At 44.0% G+C, this 17254-nt stretch overlaps 1 protein-coding gene and 1 long non-coding RNA gene across 11 annotated transcripts in view; one reads left to right on the top strand and one right to left on the bottom strand.

Moving 5' to 3' along the window:
- The window catches only part of LOC308472200, a 52742-nt gene extending 36652 nt beyond the window's left edge, over nucleotides 1–16090 (top strand). For all 3 annotated transcript variants that reach the window (XR_013983339.1, XR_013983340.1, XR_013983341.1), the window contains 3 exons: nucleotides 9482–9681; nucleotides 11458–11565; nucleotides 12770–16090. This is a non-coding gene — a long non-coding RNA (uncharacterized lncRNA). The remainder of the gene's footprint in view (nucleotides 1–9481; nucleotides 9682–11457; nucleotides 11566–12769) is intronic.
- The window catches only part of EFCC1 (EF-hand and coiled-coil domain containing 1), a 64012-nt gene that overhangs the window by 23312 nt on the left and 23446 nt on the right, over nucleotides 1–17254 (bottom strand). The gene's annotated exons all lie outside the window — the stretch shown is intronic.

Raw genomic sequence — 17254 nt, forward strand, 5'->3', positions numbered from 1 at the left:
GGTCCAGCAGAATTAGAAGTGCATCAAAAAGAGACCCCTACAGAAAACACTAACAACAACTAACTCTGCCCCTGCAATGCAAATAAACAAAATAGTACGATTATTATGGAGTGAAGGTAGTACCATACATTTGTATTTCATCTGGAATTTTCAAAGCTGGAACAAAAATGAGTTTATAAACACTGTTTGGGCATGCAAAGAAAAACCCACATATTAAAGTTTAACACTGAGCATCACATGCCAGAGTGAAAATCTTTTTTAACAGATGTATTTGAACATTTCACAGTTTAATGGTTCCTGCTGCTCATTCTGGTTTCTCACACTGGGGATCCTGGCTATAATTGAGTTGAACGCTATCCATGCATTCAATGTCGTAATGAAATATAACCCTTCTCACCATATGTAGTTAACCTTTTTAGGATTTGACCGTACTGACTGCCATTGGGTGGTGGAGTCCCTATTTATTTATTTATTTACAAAAGCTGAATATTTTCCTAAAGTTTTATTCCATGTTATTTTGAATAATCAATGAAATATATTTTGAAATAATAAAAATATTGTGAGCTTGTATCAGACAGTATGAAGTGATTCAGTGTGAACAATTATCGCCTTGTTCAGAAGACCTTGGGATGGAGAAGGCACCTTCTTCTGACATCATCTAAGTCTGGAGATAGTACTGCATCCTTCCAGGTGCTTGGCAACTCACTTGTTTTTGCAGTCACAGGCTGACAGCAAAAACAGGACTTTCCAAGCTCCTAAAGTCTAGCTGCCATACATGGCTGTTGAGTTATGTTCACCTTGAAGAGTTAAATGATGTCCAGACCAGCTACAAAGAGAAGGTCCAAATGTCAGTATTCAGGAGGGCAGCAGAGGCTGGTTCATTAGGGCAAGTGGGGCATCGTCCCACCAATCTAACTTGGTCATCAGCCAGCCTCCCACCTTGCCTGCCTCATTACTTACAACTATGTCCAGGCAGTGGCTCTGGCTGTCAGCTTCCTCCTAGCTCCTCAGTCTCAGTTTTGCCCTTGTAGAACTCAGCTGGGAGGATGGGGACAAAACTAGAATTCACTGGCTCCGTCTGTCATGATTCCAATTACTGTTGTCCTTCCTGATTTCTGTCCTGCCATTCCCAATGGCTACCCAACCAGATGTGGGTGGATATTGCCTACATGCTTTTTTCTGATGCCACAATAAGTGAAAAGGCTAGAACCACTCTCCGCCACCCTTATAGAAAGCTGAAAATTCTAGACAATTCTAGACAAGGCCCTGGAATACCCCTAAGAGACCTAGACCTCTAAGCCCCCTCTCCCAGTTACAACCCTGCTCTAGGGAAAAACGAGGTTTTGGATGCATTTACTTAGATATTTACTTTTTTTCACTTACCCACAGTGCCTTATTTGCTTTAGCTAGCTAACTCTCATTCTTTCCCTCTCTCTATTAGAGCACATGCACCAAGGAGCCCTTATTTTACTGGTTTTGTTGTTTCTGCCTATTATATTCTACAGCATTAAATTCAATATCTTGCAGAAGCTGGATAGCCAATAATAATAATAATAATAATAATAATAATAATAATATATTTATACCCCACCCATCTGGCTGGGTTGCCAAATACATGATCTTTCCCCTTCCCAAAACAGAGACTTTCAGATGTGTCATATGCTAGGTCAAGCATAGACCTGAATATCTGTACCAGTGCAAATTTCCAAGACCTGCTTCACCACAAAGTGCGGGGAAACCACAATCTAGGTGGTAAATTTCAAAAAGGGCTGTCTGTTTTTTGCATACAAATTCTCATTCCACAAGTGTGTGTGTGTGTGTGTGTGTGTGTGTGTGTGTGTGTGTTTTCTTAATGAACAGCTTTAGCTTTTTTTGCTTTAGATGTAAAAATGTCTAAGGCAAGCACTATAAATCTCATCAAACCTCTGTCATTTCCCTCCCCCCCCCAAAAAAATCTGGGCTTGGCTCTTTTTCATTAGCATTCATAAAACATCTCATAAATGTCGAAGAAGAGTGAATAAGCAGCACGTCTGTGCGGAGCAAAGATCATAGGAGAGGTTGGCTCTGGGAAGTGCGTGTGTACCATGCAGTATAGCAAGGTTTCCATAGAGACAGCCAAATAGACCACATTCATTTTAAGGCTTTTGTGTTGAAGATAATGAGAAGCATGAAAGAGGGAATATCTAGAAGCAGGGAAGACTGCATATTGTTGGACCTCAAAGTAATGTCCATGACTAATTGGCTTTTAATTAAGGCTATTCCACTATCAGTGAAACGTTTAGCTGCAACTTGAGGCAGCTGCTACTAGCGTAAAAACTGAGATTAGTTTGGCTTGCTAGCCCAACTGGATAAAAAGTACATTTCTATATATGCTTATGTGTTTAAAGAGGACAGGACTATCAGTGGCTGGGCAGTGGTGTTGTGGGAAATGTTGCAACGCAGAAGCTGATATCATGGGGGTCCTCATAGCCCAGGAATTCCATAACAATGTCCCAAAGGGTTGCAGGCAGCTGTGTCTGTGTGTCTGTCTGTCTGTCTATCTATCCATCCATCCATCCATCCATCCATCCATCCCATAGAGTGAACTGGCAAAGGGTGGTGTAATGGTTAGACTGCTGGACTTTGTTTGTTTATGAAGACATGACTTCAGATCCCTGGTCAGCTATGATCAGATCCCTGAACAGCCTTTGGCTCAATCATTAACTGAGCCTAGGCGAGCTAAAAAAGGGACTATGTGCCAAGTCAGGCCTGTCCTCTAATTGCCCAAGTTTCCTACACCGAGAATGGTCACATCCATATAATACATTTAAAGCATGCGGCTTCCCCAGAGATTCCTAGGAACTATAATTTACCCTCACAGGGCTACAATTCCCAGCATGCTTAACAGACTGCAGTTCCCAATACTTAAATGTGCATTAAATTTATGGTGTGGGTGTGGCCAAACACCACTTCAGCAGATGACATCATTGTTTTTGTTGTGAAAGAAGTACCAGAGTTGCGTTCCCAGTATTCCCTGTCCACTATACCACTGTCCTGGGTTGTTTGCCTCCAGGATCTTGTAATTTGAGTTGCAACCTCTGAATAAAGAGGCTCAGTTTTTCCAACATGCTCTGCTTGTGACCTCTTAAAGCATTTGGCTGTTGGAGACAGAAAGGTGAACTAGCTGGACCTTTGGTCTGATCCAGCCAAAGCCAGTAGGTGATGTGAATTAAATTTAAATAATGTCACAATCCAATGATAGTTTTCCTCCAGTCATTAAATCTGAGGATATTGGTTTAGCAGTTCTTCTCTAATGGAAAACTGCTCAACTAAGCAATTACTTGCTTAATACTATCACTTCAAAATAGTTGGTAAATTGGTTTCCTAATGAAGCTTGAGGGGTGCTTGTGTCTACCAGGATCTCCCTTCTCTAAGACCATCTCTCCAGCAGAAGGTGAAATAATTTATCTTCTGCAAACCAACCACAACTGGTGTAAACATTATTCAAGGCTTCATCCTGTCAACATCACAATGTTCTTGCGTTGCTGTGATTTCCTTAGGTCAGCCTTCCCCAACTTGGTTTCCTCCAGGTGCATCAAACTGAATTCCCATCAGCTCTGGCCAGCATTGGCCACATTGACTCAGTTGATGGGATGTGTAGTCCAAAAAATCAGGAGGGCATTAGGTTGGGGAAGTCTGCCTTAGGTCCTTTTTGTGAGTGAGTGAGTGAGTGAGTGAGTGAGTGAGTAAGTGAGAGGCAGACAAGCAGATAGATGGTGGACTGACTAGCATTTCCTCTAGAAATAAAAACATTTTAAATTTTCAGCCTTTCTATACAGCATCTTAAAATAGAGCTAAATAGTGCTTTTCCGCAGCAAATTAAATGCAGAGCACTTGAGCCTAATGGATTTATTTAAACTGACTAGACCTGCTGGAATTATATTGCCTTCTATAGTAATAATACTCTGAGGCATACTTCCTGCTCTTTGAAAGCATTATTCTCTGACAAAAATGACCGTATTGACTTCAGCTTTCTTCATTTGTTATATAACCTGCGCAGATCTCTAGAGCACTATATGATTCTCACACATACATTATAATGCCTTGCAAAGCTAACATCCTCTGCTCATTTACTCAGAAGTAATTCCCACTGTGTTGAGTGGGGCTTGTTGGCACATAAATTGCATAGAATATTCCATTATTAAATCCTACTGTGTGTGGTGTAGTGGTTAGAGTTTCAGACAAGGACCTGGGAGATCAGGGTTCAAATCCCTACTGGACCATGAAGCTCACAGGGTGACCTTGGGCCAGTCACTGCCTCCCAGCCTAACCTACCTCACAGGCTTGTTGTGGGGATTGAACGAGGAAGGGAAGAACCACATATGGCTCCTTAGGCTCCTTGGAGAAAAGTGTGGGATACAAAGGAAATAAATACAGTGGTGCCTCGCAAGACGAAATTAATTCGTTCCACAAGTCTCTTCGTCTTGCGGGTTTTTCGTCTTGCGATGCACGGTTTCCCATAGGAATGCATTGAAAATCAATTAATGCGTTCCTAGGGAAACCGCCTTCAGACCCGGTCCGGGGACAGTCTGTCCCCGGACCTCTTCTGAAGGCTGGAGGGGGGGGGACAAGGGCTTTTCTTCCCACCCCCAGCATTTTAAAAAACCCCGGGACAGCGGAGGACTTCTCCGCTGTCCGGGCAATCTTAAAATGCTGGCGGGCGGCATTTTAAAATCGCCCCGGGACAGCGGAGGACTTCTCCGCTATCCGGGGCGATTTAAAAGCCCCTGGGAAGGCAGGCAGGGGGGACAAAGACTTTTGCCCCCCCACCAGCCTTCAGAAGGTGTTCCCGCCCCCCGCCCCGCTTCGGAGCACCGGGAGAAGCGATCTCCCCGCAGCCCCTTGCTTCAAAAGAGGTCCGGGGGCAGCGCGAAGCGCTTCCCGCTGTCCCCAGACCTGGGGCTGCGGGGAGAAGATCGCTTCTCCCCGCCGCCCCTTGCTTCAAAAGAGGTCGGGGGCAGCGCGAAGCGCCCGCTGTCCCCGGACCTCTTTTGAAGCAAGGGGCGATGGGGAGCGATCTCCCCGCCGCCCCTTGCTTCAAAAGAGGTCGGGGACAGTGGGAAGCGCTTCCCGCTGTCCCCAGACCTGGGGCTGCGGGGAGAAGATCGCTTCTTCCCCGCTGTCCCCGGACCTCTTTTGAAGCAAGGGGCTGCTGCCCCTTGCTTCAAAAGAGGTCCGGGGACAGCGGGGAAGAAGCGCTGCGCTTCCCACTGTCCCCGACCTCTTTTGAAGCAAGGGGCGGCGGGGAGAAGTGATCTCCCGCAGCCCCTTGCTTCAAAAGAGGTCCGGGGACAGCGGGAAGCGCTTCCCGCTGTCCCCGGACCTGGGGCTACGGGGAGAAGATCGCTTCTCCCCGCCGCCCCTTGCTTCAAAAGAGGTCGGGGGCAGCGCGAAGCGCCCGCTGTCCCCGGACCTCTTTTGAAGCAAGGGGCGATGGGGAGAAGCGATCTCCCCGCAGCCCCTTGCTTCAAAAGAGGTCGGGGGCAGCGGGAAGCGCTTCCCGCTGCCCCCGGACCTGGGGCTGCGGGGAGAAGATCGCTTCTCCCTGCAGCCCCTTGCTTCAAAAGAGGTCCGGGGGCAGCGCGAAGCGCTTCCCGCTGTCCCCGGACCTGGGGCTGCGGGGAGAAGATCGCTTCTCCCTGCAGCCCCTTGCTTCAAAAGAGGTCCGGGGGCAGCGCGAAGCGCTTCCCGCTGTCCCCGGACCTGGGGCTGCGGGGAGAAGATCGCTTCTCCCCGCCGCCCCTTGCTTCAAAAGAGGTCGGGGGCAGCGCGAAGCGCTTCCCGCTGTCCCCGGACCTGGGGCTGCGGGGAGAAGATCGCTTCTCCCTGCAGCCCCTTGCTTCAAAAGAGGTCGGGGGCAGCGCGAAGCGCCCGCTGTCCCCGGACCTCTTTTGAAGCAAGGGGCGATGGGGAGAAGCGATCTCCCCGCAGCCCCTTGCTTCAAAAGAGGTCGGGGGCAGCGGGAAGCGCTTCCCGCTGCCCCCGGACCTGGGGCTGCGGGGAGAAGATCGCTTCTCCCCGCCGCCCCTTGCTTCAAAAGAGGTCCGGGGGCAGCGCGAAGCGCCCGCTGTCCCCGGACCTCTTTTGAAGCAAGGGGCGATGGGGAGAAGCGATCTCCCCGCAGCCCCTTGCTTCAAAAGAGGTCGGGGGCAGCGGGAAGCGCTTCCCGCTGCCCCCGGACCTGGGGCTGCGGGGAGAAGATCGCTTCTCCCCGCCGCCCCTTGCTTCAAAAGAGGTCCGGGGGCAGCGCGAAGCGCCCGCTGTCCCCGGACCTCTTTTGAAGCAAGGGGCGATGGGGAGAAGCGATCTCCCCGCAGCCCCTTGCTTCAAAAGAGGTCGGGGGCAGCGGGAAGCGCTTCCCGCTGTCCCCGGACCTGGGGCTGCGGGGAGAAGATCGCTTCTCCCCGCAGCCCCTTGCTTCAAAAGAGAAGACCCGCAGTTCCCGGGGCAAGCTTCGTTTTGCGAAGCAAGCCCATAGGGAAATTCGTCTTGCGAGGCAACTCGAAAACGAAAAAACCTTTCGTTTTGCGAGTTTTTCGTCTCGCGAGGCGTTCGTCTTGCGGGGCACCACTGTACAATAAAACAAAGCAACTCTTACATAGATGAAACAACAAGAGCCCCCTTCAGATGCTGCTAACTCCCATGTTGTGTTGTTGTTGTTGCTGCTGCTGTTGCTGCTGCTGCTACTCCCTGTACCAAGCACTATAATGATGTTCTGCTTGTCCCCTGACATACACTGAACAATGGGATGTGCCAGATTCTGTGGAAACCTTTTGAGCATACAGCTATATGGGCAAAGACCTCCTCCTTACAGACATCTGTGCTACAATGAAACACAGGTGCTAATACTGAAAGGGGCTCTTGTCTATTTCATGGTAACTCCTGCTTTTAGAACCCCACGGGGTTTTCATAAATTTAGGAGGCTCCATTCCTCTCCCCACCCATTGCTTCTGTAACACCACCCATGCTTGACTGGATCCAAGGTTGATTGAAACTGACTTTCTGGTTAATCCCTCCCTCGTCCCTGACACCTGGCTATTTGGCACTTCTGTTCTTAAGCCAATTCATTTTTCCCCTGCTTGAAAAGCTGTTTAGACCCAGGGAAAGAGAAGCAGCTTTCTGACTGTCTCAAGGGCCAGTTTCCAAAACTGCCTGGGGAGAGGGAACCTAACAAATTAGCAGCTAGCAAAGTTTAAAGCTATTCAGCTGGATCCTATCCTTATTTCCTTAGAAGTCTGAGAAGTCTGCCATTTTTTGTGTTATGTAGCATTTTACAGAAGAGCATGGTATTATTTCATTCTCCTCTAGGCGTCACTCTGATATTACTTTGATTACATTGTGATAAATTGCTTCAGAGGTTTTTAAATATCCTGATAAATGGGTCTAAAGAAAATAAAAATTTAGGAACAGGAGAAATATCTCATCATTGCGAGGGGCCTGAGAAATTTGTCACCATATAGTGCAGCCGTATACAAATTAGCTCTCTCTAATCTCAACACAACTATTCATGAGCACATTCTTCTTAGAAACCACAATCTAAAGCTAATATTTAAAATCGAGCATCCTCTCTCCAAATAGCACTTGCCTGGCTCAGCCAATGTGTCTGCTGCTAAGCATATCATTCAGACAACAATTAATAATAACAGGGAAGCCAGGATTTTTGTTCCAATGCCTTCAAAATAATTCCATTCCATTTTGCTAATTAATGCATTGCGTACAATTTATTGCCGAAGCCTTTACTTCGATTAAGGTACGTGTTACAGTTCATTGAGTTCTCCTATTACAGCTAATGCACTACTACACAAACTGGTGAGTAAGAAAAATCTGGGGAAGTGTTTCAGTGCCTAATAGATACACATATACTTCTGTCTAAACCCAGGGTTCAGTCTATATTCCTCCAGAGGACTACTCTTGGAGACTGGCATACTTAAGTACTGCTTATAAATCTTTAAGTGATTATGCCTTAGCTATGCCACAAAATGGCTGCTGTGGTCTTGCATGAGGAAGTAACAAACCACTGACATTCTCTCCCTTGCTTCTTCTAATAGAATACCCATAAGAATGGGGTTTGGGTCTGAAATTCTACTTAGACAAGAGAGACAACTGATCTAAGCAATTAATGAACGGGTTTGTAAATAAAGCTTACTATTGCTTTCACGTTCATTTTTCTCCCACCCATCTGGCTTTGCTTCATTATTAAATGGAGTCTTCTTATATTTCATTATCTGTCAAGGATGGAACCAAATTAGAAACATGTACCTTACAGACCATGTAGTGGTGATGAAACCTACCTGGAGCCATTTGTTATTTTTCAGGGCAAGTCTTGGCCAATTTTTGGCCAAAGCAATGTAGAAATTCCTTAATAAATAATTAAATTAATGGCCTCTATTTCTTTGGTCTAATGTATTTTGGTATGATCTAACTGGGGATAGGTGAGTTAGTGCTCAAAAAAAGATGAAAGATTGGGCTGTGTTGGAAGGGTGCTTATGCTGACTGCTTTCAACTTGGTTTTGAAAAATCCTCATCTCCAGCTAAAATACAAATCCTTTCAGGAGTACATTTCATCCAGATTCTGTGGAGCCTAGCAGACTGTCAGAAACCAGAAACAGATGGTAAATTATGTAGCAATATCTTGTCCCAGGATTTTGTTTGTTTATTTAGGTTTTTGTTGTTGTTGTTGCTGCTGCTCCAGAGTTTGGAAACAGAGAAGTCGGAAGCAGAACTAGAGACTAAACTAAAGGGGGTGGGCGTGGGAGAGAATTCAGTTATAATGGGGAGTGAGTACACTCAAAGTACTTCCAATTTTACTGGCACTTTAAATATATTGGACAGGCAGAATAAATTAAATCTAGTTGAAAAATTTAGGTATAGGATTTGTTCAAATTTGTTTAAACTCATTCATTTCAATTCATTCAGTGCATCATTAGCTACTGTTTGTGAAATTTTGCCCCATTATATCAGTTTTGAAAACATGAAAATAGCCTGTTCTGTTCTCTCCAACAACAGTGGCCCTATAATATTATTCATAAGGGTTAGCATTCCTTGTGAATAGCCACTGTCACACAGTCAAGAGATTTCGTATAAGAATTCATTTCAGGCTAGAGCCATTAAGTAGGCTGAGCTGTACTGAAATCACATGTGATTTTTAAACATTTGTCATGTTCACAAAGGTCAGGAGCTGAGGAGACATGTCTGCCAACCAGCCCACTTGCTCTCAATTATGTGTCTTTTAACCAAAAAGTAAACATTATCTAAGCCAAGGTATATCTTGCTTATCTGTAATTACTATGTTTGGCCCCTGTAACATAATACAGCCCAGCATAGAATAGGCCAAGGAAATCAGCTACAGAACTATAGGCAATATCACTAAGGTAGTCATCAGATTAAACAGATAACAACTTGATTATTTCATTGTAAAATTTATATTCTGCCTTTCCTCCAGTGAACTTAGGGCAGTACACATGGTTCTTCTCCTTCCACTTTACCATCAGAACAGCCCCGAAGCTTCGGCTGAGAGATGCTCATGACTGAGTGGAGACTCAAACTTGGATCTCCCCAGACCATGTCTAACTCAGCAATGGGGTACCTGTGGTCCTCCATTTGTAGTTGGAGTTGAGCTCCCATCAGCCAGCATGGCCAATGGTAAGTGATTATGACCGCTGTACTCTAGCAACACCTGGAGAGCCCAGGTTCCCGGTCCCTGCTCTAACCATTATATCATACTATTAATCTGTCAAACACAATTTTTTACAACTGTTCTAAACAAAGAAAAATGCATACTTTTTCATGATGCACACAAGTACAAGAGGCATCATCTGAGAAAAGGAATTCTCCCTTTTCTCACACGTATTGGTACGTACATGTACTTGCATTAAATAGTACTGCTCAATTGATGGCACCTTTTTTAGTTGATCAGAAATATTTAATGCATCACTCTAACGAATCAGTCAACTATACATTGCTGCCACATTGACCCATGAGCAACATTTGCAGGGTTAGGGCAACACATGAAAGCAGATGTGGCTGAAGAAGGCATGACCAAGTCACAAATGTGGATATAGGTCTTTTCTTTTTTGAATGAAGAAGGCAAAATAAGAGGGGGAGCAAGTTGCAAAAACCTTTTGGAATCACAGTAAGTGACACTTGACCAGAGGAATGTCTAGACAAGGAGATGTACTGGTGTCTCCAAAACCAGGAGGGACCATGGCCAGAAACTCAGAAAGTTTGCTTTCATCGCCTTTTGCGTTCCACCAGTGATTTCCTCTGCGGCCATTGCAGTTGGGTCTGCCTCCCCTCCTCTGTCGTCTGCCTGCCTTTCTGCCTCTATTCACTGCTATCCCTTCTGCCTCCTTTCTCCTTCCCTTCTATTTTCCTCCTCTCTCTCTCTCTCTCTCTCTCTCTCTCTCTTTCTTCGCTCTAAGCCCCTCTGGATGCTCCACTCACACTTCTAATAGCACCACTGATCAATTGGGGAGGGGCCCCTGCCCAGCATGGCTGTTGCAACGGCCTACAACAGCAAGCAGATTCTTCTGTCTAGGCGCCCAGAGGAACCAGTACACCAGGTGCTCAGAGCAGCAGGGGAGCAGCCCACAGAACAGGCGGACAGACTTCTAGTCACTCCAAGCCAGTGCAGAGAGGTGCAGTTTCCGTGCCCCCATGGACCTGGGCCCTTGGCAGGGGCCAACCTGACCATCCTCTAGGTACACCACTGCAAGTGACAGTATATATCTTTCAGCATCTCAGGGTCACATTGGAATACCTATGGGAGCAATCAGTAAAGCAGAGGGTGAGCTAATGCAAAGAGGAATTGAGCAGGAAGAGGAAACGGTCTCTCATGCACTGACAGCATTGAGGAGTCCACTCACACAATCCACTGCTGAAAGTGGGAGTGAGAGAAAAGAGGAGGCCCTTCAGAATCCCATTAAATTATTCTTCAGGGGCGCCAAGAGTTCTAGCCAATTCTCTGAATTTATACACTGAGCAACTATTACCATAACAATGGAATGGATCCATGTGCCAGGTGCGCATGCCAAATGCACAAATCACGGTGTCGATAACATCGCTATGTATCAGCCATAAGACATGCTTTTAAAAAACACCACTTTTTGAAGCCTACTGCTCAACGCAACCAAGAGTCAGCCTTTAATCCTTCTTGAGAATATTCCGGTCCCTGGATGTTTTTTGCTCTCCTCACCCCCATCAATAAAATCTGAAATGGTGCCTGTCCTGCAGAGTTCTAATCCATAATTTGCAAATATATGGAAATCACAACTTCCCCTGATTTGAGTTTGACCTCAAAACGGTAGGATCACCATGAATTTAGGAAATTATTTTTAAAAATACATTTTGACAACCCTGCAAGTTCCCAGACACAGCTTTTTCCTGTTTTTCGGTAATTTCCTCAATGGATATCCACAGGAAAAGAAGGAAACACGGATGAAAACAGAAGAACAACACTCGGAAAAGGGAAGCCACAGTGATAGGAGGAAAACGTGAAATAAATGTAATTCAAGCTACAAATCACAGGTAACATTTGATGCAGCAGCAACCAAGAAAGCTACATCACAATACAGAAAGGAGAGAACTACTTTTTCTCCCAACGTGATATCTTTTCTGAATATTGCATTTCCTTTCATTTTTAACTATGGAAAAATGAATGTGAGCATTATCAAAAAAATGTGTTGTTGCATGCAACAAAGTCATTGCTTGAGTGGAACAACTTCTGCTTCCACAATGGAACACCCTCCTTTCTCTGCTCCCTTTCTCTCTCCCCTTTGTGCCCTCCCAATCATCCCTGGGGTTTTCCCTAACCCCACAAAGCAGATTTTAGAATTCAGGAGTAGTTACATTGGGGGGCGGGGAGAGGAAGGAAGGGGATGTTCCACTGTAATGCCTTTATTGGATACAACCCTGTATGTTGACATTTTGAGTCTATGCTTTCTGGTTAAGGTAGTCACACTACTCACTCACATACTCTCAATAATTACAAATCCCAATAATCTCCTGGGTCCACATACAGAAGACCAGGGCCACTAGAGAGGGGCAGGGGTACACGGAGGAGATCACATAATTTAATGTATGTAGGTGGGATGGATCTTATGCATGCCTGCTCAGTAGTAAGTCCCATCAAGTTCAGTGAGGCTTTCTTCCAAGTAAATGTGGACAGGACTGCAACCTAAATAAGCTGCAAAATAAAAAGTTTTATTTTATTGGACTTCCTCCTTTAGGAACTATGGGCTAATAGTTATAACTGCCCATATAACAACATGATTTACAAGTAAGCAAGTTGAATAGGGTATTATGTAAATACAAATATTTCACAAGAAATTATGCTTCTGAGGAGGGAAACTGCTGTCTGTAACTGAAGCCAGCTGTAAATTCATTTCCTTAAGGGATTAATGATGCCATCCCATAAGCATTCAGAAATCTGGATTCCATCAGGAGGGTCGGAGGGAGGGCGTTTAATGTTTGTCCTGTCCAAAATTAGGAAACACCAGAATGAACACATCATTCTATAACTGATCCCAGTTCAAATCTAATGGGGAACTACTAGCTGACATTGAGTTTTAACTTCCATTAAGAACTGTCTGATGGAAATCGTTAGTTATAGATTGACATGCCTTGTAAATTAATGGAAACTTTGTTTGCAGGATTTTTTTTGTTTGTTTAGTTGTGAGGTATCCAGGTTTTTGACTAAAAAATTCTAATTAAAGTGTTTAATTATTGGCAGAGTAAGTGAAGGCGCCACCCACATACAAGTCTGCCCCAATCTCCTCTGAAGACCCCCTTGCATTTGGATTGCAACTGCTTCATTTCAAACACTGTTGGCGACAAGAAAACATGAGCACAGCACAGACTGCAGTGAGTCACCTGCCGAATCCCGCATTATTTTTCAATGCAAATGTTTTTAAATGAAATAATAATAATAGAAAGGAACATTACTGGAGTGCAAAGCTATAGCTGAAATATGAGTACTCAAAACATCTGCCTGTTTACTCGAGCTCTTTGAAAAGTTAGGCTGGATCAAAGGATAGCTCAAAGGGTATCATTACTGTTAAACACCAACAACAGACTGGCAATAGGTTTTTTTGCTCAGACTTAAGAGAAAATAAAAACACTAAAAGCTAGGCCATACCCAGTATACCAGGGAGTACCTTAGTACAAAGGCTGCTCTGTCTTTGTGTACCAAACTCACAAATTCTGTGAGAAGGAAGCAATTACATGGCAAGAATAACAAAGATTCTGCACACAAAATTATTTATTTGATGCACTGACAATCCCAAGGGCTCAGAGCAACAGTGACCAGAATCCAAAGAACCAAAGGTAGTCTGGGTAGATGGGGCTGGCCCAGGGTCACATTCCTCTTCTATACTTCACTGCTGTCCTGCCCAGGCCTAAAGGTCAAAGCTCAAGCTAGGGAATCTGTGTTTTCTAGAGAAAGTGGTTTCTTTTCAGGAGACAAAATTATTCTGACTGCTTGGAGCCCCATCTTGTATACTTAAATACAGACCATTAGTGAAAATGACCAAAGTCTGCCATATTTGAGAGAGAGGGGGAGAGTTTCTTGATTTATAATTCCATCCACAATATGGTACCCATATATTTCCACATGAGGTGCACCCCTCCAAGTTTACATGTGTTAAATCACCTCAGATAAATTTCTCTAAGCAAAATATAATTGGTTGGCAGTCTGTTTAAGTAAGCTATGGAGCTCAGCAACAACTGCTACAGAAAACAGACAACCATTCTCTTGAAATAAAAATGAAATAATGAAACAAACAGGGAAGGAAAATCCAGCAAAGGACACTGATTCTGAATGCGAGGGGAAATGTGCTGCTTTACGTTCAATATTTGCAACCACACCGCTGAAAAGTGTGATTCATTGCCACTGTTCCCTTTTCAAATGGCTTTACCAGATATCATATATCATTCTGAAGTCATTTATCACCTCCCATTTTCTAAAGGGCATATTATGATCAAAACTACAGCATTCGTCTAAACCGATTCCCTTTACAATTATAAAAAACCTGAACTGCTACATTTAATGGGATGCAAGTATTTCTTAAATCTACAGAGGGAGAAAAGGTTATAGTACCGTGTGTGCTACAATTTGGTTACTCTTGCCTTCTCTCCAGTCTATAAACTAATATGGGGTGGCAAATCTGAATTCCCTGTAACATATATTCACGCTGAATGAATTTGCAAAGAAATCTAACAAATGATGAAAAATAAGTAAGCCACAGATCTCTTAGCTGCTTTTATAGGCCCCAATGGTACATAGGAGAAAGGAAAACTTCACCCCTTCCCTCCTCCTCATTTTTCCAATCTAAATCAGCAACAGATATAAGTATCCATATATTTTTCACTGTTGGCGAATGGCAGTCTGCAGGGGTGGGGTGGGTAGGTTAGAGCAGCTCCCTCCCTCCCTCACAAACTGCCCTAGGAAGTAGATTAGGGAGACTGAGAGACTGGCCCACCCAGTGAGCTTCATGGCTGTCAAGACTGAACCCATAACCATTTTTCAGGTCAGGAGCTGAACCGGTGAGTCACATTCAAGGAATCCACGGAAACACATCAAAGTCAAGAAGACTTGCCCTGCCACAATTAAAAAAACAACACACCTTTTATTACCCTCTCCAGGAGGGTCCAGCGCCACCCTGGGTGGGTGGGGGGCAATGTAGACTATGAGAAATACTTCACTGCCAGGAAGATGTTCTCAGTTGAAGTTCTAGCAGTTCACCACATGGGGAAGCCACACAGAAGCAAACATTGCCTGGTTCTACTCCCAATTGCTGAGGAGGAATATCAACAAGGGTCTGTCACTCTAACCAGTACATCAAATGTGCCCTTCTTTGGGATTTGGCAGATTGAATTTTGTTTGAAAATGAGCTGTCTTTACTTACATGGGGCTCACCCTAGCTTTCCAGGTGGCTTGTACAATTCACAGAGTGATAAAAATAGAAACAAAAATAGAATCAAGATTTAAAATATATATATACACCACACAGCAGGAATGTACAACAATGAGAAAATCAGCAGGATCAAATAAGATCAAATAAAAAGGCACTTTATTTGGTGTATAGCATTGCCTGTTCTACATCTTGCTCAGAGAACTAACACAGCAATGGCTCTCCATACCAAGCAATAATATTCTAGAGGGTGAGGGAAGTGTCAGTTTTGCAATTTAGTTTCTTCTAAAGTCAAAGATGTTGTCAGTAGTGGGGGTTGGACAGCACAACAGAAGCTTCATTTTCCCCTCACACTTTACTTTAGAATTCGAATGTTAACGTTAATAGGATTCCAAGACAAAAGTCTCCTTGCATCTGCATCTCCTGCTAATTATTTGACAGGTTGTTTTGCCCCAAATAAATTCCAACTTTTGAAAAAACGGCATATTCTTCATCTACAGAACGAGTAAGAAAGGAGGCTACAGAATAAGGAAAACCCACAGTGAGGCAGTTATGTTGGAGAAAAGATACAGTAGGGATAATAATAAGAACAAATGAAAGTACCAAAAGAGCTAAATTAAAGGAAGTCATGTATCAGTCTATGGTGTTGGTGAAGGGCTGCTGATATATTATCAGGTTAATAGCTTGAGCATTGTGATCTGTGTTAAAGGCTGTTCTGTAAGCAATTTCGCAAGTTCATGGAATCTTCCCATTATAGCTGTTCTAGCCAGCATGATACAACACTACAAGGACACATAAAGTTTAATGGCGGTGGATGGGAACGTACAAAATGGTGGCCCCCATACAGGATGGAAATCGGACATAAGTTATTTATTTTTTGTTTCCAGCTTTAGTTGCATCAGGGGACACTAGACAGCCAGCTGTTCGTAGTTACTAGCTGAATAGACAGACCACTTCCTCTGTTTACAGTATCATAATAAACCCAGACTGTGATCTTATACATGGGGCTGGAGGGACCCAAAGGCACTTTTTAAAAAAAAGAAACTATATATTATAGAGCTTCCAGGCTGTTTCTTTGTTTTCATGGTCCCACTGAATAATAAGAGTTATACTTACATTAAAGATTTGTATTTATTTATTCACAGAGACCGGACAAACTGACTCACTAGTAGCTCTCATCAGACTTTGGGAGACCATTATACACAATAATGCATGCTGATGTAGTGGTTCATAGATTATGTACTGGAAATGTTTAGGATAGCTACCCCATAGTATATAACTTTCCCCCAAAACATTATTGCTGGCCATGTCTCTCAATTCATAAAGGACTTACCATATACTACACCCTGCTATAGGTGAAACTGGTTTCTTGCATGTGCTTCCACTGAAATCAATAGACTTCTCCTAAATATAATGTGGGGCATGCATTCATTTGGAATGCTCAACTCACCTGCCATGAAATAATAGATCTTTACTTAACTCCTGTTCTATGTTGCAAGCACAGTCAATGGAGCATCACATAAGCAATACTTCATAAGCAGCTCATCTTGAATGTTCACAATAAGCATTAAATATCCCTGTCCCACAAAATATAACCCCTCTTCATCACCACTCCACCCAGATATTATCTGCAGGGTTCTGCCATCATTGCCAAGAGTTTAACATGGGGGGAAATGACCGTATATAAACTTGTTTCAAGATGTCTAAAGGCAGGCTCTAAGGCCTGGTTTGCATACAATGACCAACATGTATATGGCACTTGAAATCATTTGTGTACAGTGGCTCAACATACAGATTTGGCAATGCTCATACAATCTTCCTTTCTGGATGTTTGAAGGGATGAAGACTGCTTGATCCATGTGGCAAATTGCTGCACATGAACTGGGCACAGTGTGGTAACAGCTGCCAAGGAGAGATTCCTCCATATGGAAGCCATAGTATGCAAGTTCACATTGTGATTCTGAAGGCATAGGAATTCAGAACTGCTCCAGACTAACAACTCCAGTGAACACAGCAGCAAATGCACACATCCTGCTGAGGTTTGGGCTGCAACCAGTGTGGGGTTGCATTCTCTTGTGGAAATCCAATTTTAAGAGCCACACGTCTATCTACTTCCTCAGGGCAGGACTAAATGAACTTTTAATTATATCAACAGCCTTGGTAACCTTTTGTTCTTAAGGCACCACAGGTGACGATCCATCTAACTAGGGCATGGAAGAACTTAGCCCCATTCACATAAGAGTGAAACCTTATCCCAAACTTCTAAAGGTTGCAATACTTTTACACAACGTTGAATTATAACATTA

Source organism: Podarcis pityusensis, assembly GCF_964106645.2.
Source record: "Podarcis pityusensis genome assembly, chromosome: 2".
Taxonomy (NCBI): Eukaryota; Metazoa; Chordata; class Lepidosauria; order Squamata; family Lacertidae; genus Podarcis; species Podarcis pityusensis.